The sequence below is a fragment of the Littorina saxatilis genome, linkage group LG12 (genome assembly GCF_037325665.1).
Source record: "Littorina saxatilis isolate snail1 linkage group LG12, US_GU_Lsax_2.0, whole genome shotgun sequence".
NCBI lineage: Eukaryota > Metazoa > Mollusca > Gastropoda > Littorinimorpha > Littorinidae > Littorina > Littorina saxatilis.
Window position 1 is genome coordinate 4677578 of NC_090256.1, and position 7861 is coordinate 4685438.

The window sequence follows — 7861 nt, forward strand, 5'->3', positions numbered from 1 at the left end:
GATTTCCTTCACACGCTTATGATCATGGCTTTGTTACACCCCCGGTATAGGGGTGTGTATAGGATTCGGTCGATGTGTTTGTTTGTTTGTGTGTTTGTGTTCGCATATAGATCTCAAGAATGAACGGACCGATCGTCACCAAACTTGGTGAACAGGTTCTATACATTCCTGAGACGGTCCTTACAAAAATTGGGACCAGTCAAACACACGGTTAGGGAGTTATTGGTGGATTAAGGTTCTACAAGGACTTATAGAGGGACATATTAATGGTCAAAGGGAAATAACCTTCTCAGTTGGTGGCAGTGAGAATGGTAAGGACGGGGGTGTTTTTCCTACCTCGGAGGAATTTCTTGTTTAGATTGTGCTGGAGCGCTTAACACTCACGGGACCGCTCGGTACAGAGAATCACTAAAGCATATCAGCTGCCGTAATCCGTCGTTTGAAGAACTATTTAGATTGATACCTATGTTTTTCGGTTCTGCTGGAAAAACAGCGTTGGATAAAGGTTTTTGCAAGACTCGATGCTCAGCCTGTTGTTGTTGAAAATTCATCCAGAATTGTTTCTCTAACTGAATTTTAGTTGTTTAAGCTTTTAACGCAAGGCGTGTTATGTTATCCTGTGTGGATGTGGACACATTCTAACATGATAGCACAAGCCAGGCGAATGATCATTTAAACGATTTCACTATTGAAGGAAAACAAGGTTTTGGATGCCTGGTTGATGATGTGTTTGTTTTTCAACAGAAATTTGGGCGCAACAATTGACGCAATATTAACCATGGTGAAGTCACATAAAGAATTCTAGAACAGTGAAAGGAAGATAATGAAGAGCATAGAATAATCAGGATTAATTACTTCCCTTTACCTGTTACCATTAGATGAACAGTTATCAAACAGGCGACTTTAAAGTGTGTGTGCGGGTGTGTCTGTTTGTGCGTGCGTGCATGTCTGTGTGTGTGTCTGTGTGTTTGTCTGTGTGTTCCTGCCTGTGTGTGTGTGCCTGCCTGTCTGTCTGTCAACCTCTGTGTGTACACCTAGTAAATAGTGTAAGTAAAAGTGAAATGAACCCTGCCCATGAATGAAAGGATGTGTGAACATGTTGAGCATGCTCACTGCAGGTCAGTCATTGTATTATTATTTTTCAACAACTGAACAAGTCATTGTGTTTGTGCAGTAGCACAGTTGAATAAATACAAATCTGTAAAACTCAGGTCTTACATCGAAGGGGATCTAAAAATGGAGGTAAATTTACAGACATTGATAACCAAAAAATCTGAAAAGAGAGTTCTCAACACACAAGGTCTAAAAAGGTGGGGGAGATAGGGGGGGGGGGGGGGGGGGGGGTCCACTGCATGATGTCATGTGTTGTGCGTGTGTGCAGGGTTTTCTCATTTCTCATTTCTCATTTCTCATTACTTTATTGTCCCATCGCTGGGAAATTCGGGTCGCTTCCTCCCAGTGGAAAGCTAGCAGCAACGGAGTCGCGCTACCCAGGTGTCTGCGTGTTTAGGTGTATTCAGCCACCTGCACTTATGGCAGAATGACCAAGGTCTTTTACGTGCCATTGTGATGACACGGGGGTGGGACATGGCTTCCGTCTCTGGGTCTGCACATAAAGTTGACCCGTGTCCGTCCCGGCCCGAATTCGAACCTGCGACCTTTCGATCACAAGTCCAGTGCTCTACCAACTGAGCTACCGGGTTTTACCATCGGTCAGCGAGGCCCGGCTTTCCTGGACATTCAGATCATCACCCAGACGGATGTGGAGGCCGCCTCGTTGTTCTTCACCTCTAGCTCTGTGGGCTACCTGGTGGGCTCGCTGGTGGCAGGGGTGGTGTACGACAAGCTGAACAAGTCGCTGCTCTTGCTGATGTGTGTGCTGGGCATGGGGGTGACCACTGTGGCCTTGCCCTGGTGCGCCATCTACGCCATGATGATCTTCATCCAATTCATGGTGTCTCTCTTCGGTGGAGGCTTGGACACAGGTGAGGGGGGGGGGGGACTGTACACATACTCTGTGTGACAGGGTGACGCAGTAGTCCCCCTCATCACGGGCAGTTACTCTGCATTGACGGAGTAATCTCCCTGCCAAAGCGTGATCTATTTGTAGTACTCTTAGCTCAATGTTTTTGGTAGGTTGGAAGACGGCACACCCGCGGAGTGGCTGTTTGTGATGGGGTCTGGCTGTTTGTGATGGGGTCTGGCTGTTTGTGATGGGGTCTGGCTGTTTGTGATGGGGTCTGGCTGTTTGTGATGGGGTCTGGCTGTTTGTGATGGGGTCTGGCTGTTTGTGATGGGGTCTGGCTGTTTGTGATGGGGTCTGGCTGTTTGTGATGGGGTCTGGCTGTTTGTGATGAGGTCTGGCTGCTGCTGTCTCCCTGTATGCTCTTGGGAACCCATGCGTACCCATGGCAGTGTTTATAGGGCTATTAATTTGCTCTACCATTCCCATCCCTGTTGGACTGGCTTTGCCTCCAACGTTGATTGTTGTAGTGACGGGTGCAGTGGCGGGGTGGTAAGACGTCGGCCTCTTAATCGGAAGATCGAAGGTTCGAATCCCGGCCGCGGCCGCCTGGTGGGTTAAGTGTGGAGATTTTTCCGATCTCCCAGGTCAACTTATGTGCAGACCTGCTAGTGGCTTATCCCCCTTCGTGTGTACACGCAAGCACAAGACCAAGTGCGCACGGAAAAGATCCTGTAATCCATGTCAGAGTTCGGTGGGTTATAGAAACACAAAAATACCCAGCATGCTTCCTCCGAAAACGGCGTATGGCTGCCTTAATGGCGGGGTAAAAACGGTCATACACGTAAAATTCCACTCGTGCAAAAACACGAGTGTACGTGGGAGTTTCAGCCCACGAACGCAGAAGAAGAAGAAGAAGAAGATTGTTGTAGTTTGTGCACTCGGTTACATTTGCATGAAAAATGTGAATTTGTGAACCCTAAACTCAGTTAAAGTGCATTAACAAAACTATGCTTTTTCAGTTCTAGGAAATTTGGCGTGAGAAAGAAATTGTGTTTTCATGATGATGGTTCTAAAATCAGTGAGAGAAAATTATTTTGCTGATGTATTTGGGGAACCTTACTAATTATAAACTTTCCAAATGTTATTATGTGTCCTGTCCAATTTTTCACTTCTCGATCCAAGTGCATTGACATTAATAAACATGATTTTTAATAACTGTTTTGTTATTTAGCCATTGATGAACCAGGTAATAGATCCCAGGGCAATAAATACTGGTGCTTGTATTTTATGCTTCAGTTGGCAATGCAGAATTGGTGCGCATCTGGGGAAAGGAAGGAGAGACTGCGATGCAAACCATACACTTTGCCTTTGCCTTAGGCGGTATCATTGGTCCTTTAGCTACAGAGCCTTTCCTCACACCAACTCCTGAGGGCAGTCTTGATCTTCTTACCAGTACTGCGGCTCCCTCCCTCTACAACTCAACTCTAAGCATGCTAAATTCAACAGTGACTGCAGAAAGCTCTAACGTCACAACCAACTCCACCGTCCCTGCTGCACCTGTCACCACGATCGTTCACTACGCGTATCTCATCTCCGGAAGCATCATCCTGCTGATTGTGCTACCGTTCGCTGTGCAGCTGTGCACGGACAGGTCGGAGAAAAGAAGACAAGATCATACCGATGAGAAGAAGAGTGTTACCAAGCAACCCTTGCCGACTGGCGTTTTCATCTTCGTTTTGTTTACTTTTTGTTGCTTTTACTTCTTGTACTGCTCTGTAGACCGCACGTGTGCAGCGTATCTGTCAACGTTTGTCGTCAAGCATTTGCACTGGAGCAAGACAGAAGCAGCTCAACTTACCTCAGCATTTTGGGCGTCATTTGCCATTGGTCGTTTTTTTTTGGCATATTTGCAGTTCAGGTCTTGTCTTCGGTCAAACTTCTGTTCCTCCTCGGTCTTTCCTTGGCTGTCTCTTTATTCTCATTTTTGTGGTTTTCACAAGAGGGTATAGGCTTGGGTGTATGGATATGTACCGTTATGGTAGGGGCATCGATGTCTGCAATTTTTCCCACAGGGTTTTCGTGGATGGAAGAAAAATTTCTCAGAGTAACAGGTCGGGTGGCATCAAGCATACTGATAGCCTCATCATTAGGAAACATAGCAAACCCCATCGTGCTGGGTTATTTGATGCAGGAGTTGACACCCATGTGGTTTTCATACCTTCTCTTTGGGGAGGCTGTTCTATGTTTTTGTACCTTTCTCTTTCTCCTAGTTTTGTCTCGCTTTTATATCCAAAAGCATTATTCTGTTAACAGAGAATCAAAATCACTGGAAATTGTTATTCCCACTCTAAATAATGAAGAAAATATTTGAAACAGTACAGCTGCCAATAGCAGTGTAGTATGTAAAGTCACCGGTGAAAGAATTGATTGGAATTAGATAGAAAAGATGACAGTTAAAGATAAGGTGGCTTGTTGTCAGACCAACTTTTGTGTGGGTCTAAGAGGGGAGCATAAATTATTGTCTTCTGCAGCCATGGGAATTGAAAAAAGTAAAAACGGCTGAAAATGTGTAAGTAATATCAAAGTTGAAGGCGCGAAGTGCCTAGCCTTACTAGGGGGGTCCGGGGGCATGCTCTCCCCCCCCCCCCCACACCACTTTTTTTCTCCAAAGAACCCAAATTGTGCAATGTGGTGTCATGTGAGCTCCAAGTTTGCCATTTAATTCAGTATTCAGAACAATTTTTGCCTCCCCCATTTATTGTTTCGGCGGACACTGAGATCTTGCTTTTTCGGCAGAAAAATATATATTTCGGCGGAAATTTGCCTTTCGGCGGACAATTCCCATGCCTGCTTCTGATACATCTTTCTCTACACATACTTAGAATTTTCACATATCAACATTATTTTTTGTTACCCAGATTCTTATGAATGAAAATTTGTTACAAAATTGTTTGTAGTCCGAGAGTTTTAAGAAAAATTTTCAATGAAAATAGTTAGTGTTGGAAATATATGTGCATGTACTGCTGTCTGAAGTTCTTCCTTAAATCAGTGTCATTTGTCCTTGTAACCAGTGCTTTAAAAACATAAAATACATGACTTGAAGCCGTAAGATGAGAAAGATTATATTCTGAGTCATATCTGACTGTGTCATGTTTGTCCCCCAAAGAAGAAATAGAGCGCACACCCCATTATTAGAGAGAAGGAATTTTCTAAAGAGGCGACATTACCTTTTTTGTGCTATTTGTCTGAACCACACAATATTGATATATTTTGAAGGCAGAAAGCTTTACCAGGACTAATGTGGTAAATTCTCATGCAGATCTGCCCTTTCACGTGAGCAATGCCATGCTAAATGTACACATAAATTGTTTGAAAAAAGAAGCCGCCTGTTTGAGGGTTGTCAAGTTGTTTCTTTTATCTTTTCCATTCTTTTTACTTGTGTTACTTAGTTTGAATGAATTTAATGTCCGGTGATCTTTTTCGTCGTGTGATTATTACATGTTTTACATTTTACAGTGTTCCATTGGCACTGTTTCTGTTGGTCCTCTAAGTTTAAACCATTGCTGTCTGTACCTGTAACATCCTCTTGAGACAGCTTGTATTTGTTGTACAGTCGAGATCGCTTTACACGAAATGAAAGGGACCAATATTTTTTTTCGAGTTAACGTTTTTTCGCGATAACGAAAATGATCCAACTGATCACTTTTTAAAAAACAAGAGGCGAAGCCTTCAAGGCTCCCGTAAGAAATCAACAAACAGGAACACAAACTCACTCACACATACACGCGCGCACACACATGCACACACACACACACACACACACACACACACACACACACACACACACACACACACACACACAGAGTTAAAACTAACGCTTAATAATTAATTAAATTAATAAGTTTCTAAGCAAACAGTACAATCAAAGAGAGGATCGAGTCTGGAATGAAACGCGATACAGATCTAGCATTCAAAAACTGTCTTTCAAGTTCAAGGAAGTTGTTGCAAGGTACAGTATAAGACTTATCAAATTATACAGACAAAACCATGACAGTGCATGTTTTGAATCTGAAGCAAAATCGTGATCATTTTGACTTTGAGAACAGATTCATTCTATTTCTTTATAATTTTATCTGCATGTTCAAGTAAATGGTGGACAGTTTTATACGGGCGGAGTAAACTTGAGACTCTAGGTCTACTGCAAGTCTTGAAATTCACATAAATCGAACCAAGAACAAAGACATCCAAACATTACAGGCACTTTAGATCAACTCATTTCACTAGAGGTGACTGCCTAGCACTGTGTTTGACATCTGTGTCTGCTGAAATAAAAAGAAATTAAAACAAAACGGATTAACAGTAGGTGACACGTTATCAAAGTGGGAGACACTAGATCTGTCTCTGTTCTTACCGGAACCGGGATACGACTGCCAGATCGACACTGCGCTTTCGACAGCTCTTCCTCGCGTGGACATTGGAAAAACGCTGTGCAGATCAAATTGTAGGAAATCTCCCTTCGGTATCTTCTTTATTTACTTTTCTGGAGCTTAGAAACCGAACAACGTGAAATCGTCTTCCCCGAATCGGCGAATGCAGAGGTGAACTGGAGAAGTGAATCTATGTATACCACAATCCTTCGCGTGACCCCTGACCTGGTCTTGACACCTGACCTGGTCTACATACCACACACGTCACAAACCAGTCAACTGCTTGTACCCCTTCAAAACCCCCCACCACCCGTTTTCTTTGGATACACGCTTTAACTACACACATGCCGACACAATGTTGATCATTGCTTCAATATTTTGAAGCTGTTGCTTGGATAATAACCAGGTAAAATTAGTATTTCTGTGTTTAGTCAAATGTTAAAGTTTCTATCACATACACCCACACACACACACACACACACATATACACACGCACACACACACACACACACACACACACACACACACACACACACATACACAGGCACAGACAGACAAAGTTTAGCATCGCATAGGCTACACTTACGTGAGACAATGATTCCTATTTAGATGTAAGTATGCATATAACCACACTTAGTATTTAAGCTTAGCTGGTTGTGTGGTCCCAATAATATGTTGTCCCTGATGTACTATTCAGGGGCGGACGAGGGGGGTGCACAGGGTGCACGTGCACCCCCCCTCCAGCACAAAAAAAAATAATTGGAAAGCTGATTCTATGACCATTTATAAGTTCAAATGGCACCAGATGGCACCATTTTGCTTCTTTGAGCCAACATTTTTTTCCGGGGGGGCATGCCCCCGGACCCCCCTAGCAAATTTGGGCGCTTCGCGCCCATCACATTCACTTTCGATTCAAAGTGCACCCCCCCCCCCCCCTTACAAAGCAACTGATCCGCCCCTGCTGTAACTATATGCAACCCCATTTTCTCGGAATAAAATCTTGTTTAAACCAACACGGGATGAGAGCTTGTGGGTTTCCTGTCCTTACGAGCACCCTATCACATGGCAGCACACGGAAGCAGTGTTTAGATTCCGTGCTTCCTGTGCACGGCAAGGTCTTTTCCAACAAAATCTGCTTTAAGCCTAGTTTTTCTTCACACAAAAACTGGTGCGCTTTTTTGTGTTTCTTTTCAAATCAGGATTTTCAAAGAAAGCAGTAGACTTTCTTCGTCGTTTCCATGTTATCCATCCTGTAATTATTTCAGGTACAGCCGTGACCGTTGACCATTGACCATGAAATGGCAGAAGCATTGGTCAGCTGTATGCATTATGCCTAACAATCACTTACTGTCCATTTAACGTGGGATCCACGCGTTTGGCTTTTTTCTGTCTTCACCAGCAACCTGTAACGTGGCAGGACACGCCAGCAGTGTTTAGGCTACGTGCTTTCTTTGCATGGCAAAGCCTT

At 43.8% G+C, this 7861-nt stretch overlaps 1 pseudogene; it reads left to right on the top strand.

The window, feature by feature from the left end:
- The first annotated feature begins 1086 nt into the window (after nucleotides 1–1086).
- LOC138982080 (sodium-dependent glucose transporter 1B-like) lies at nucleotides 1087–5347 on the top strand (annotated as a pseudogene).
- The last annotated feature ends 2514 nt before the right edge of the window (nucleotides 5348–7861 follow it).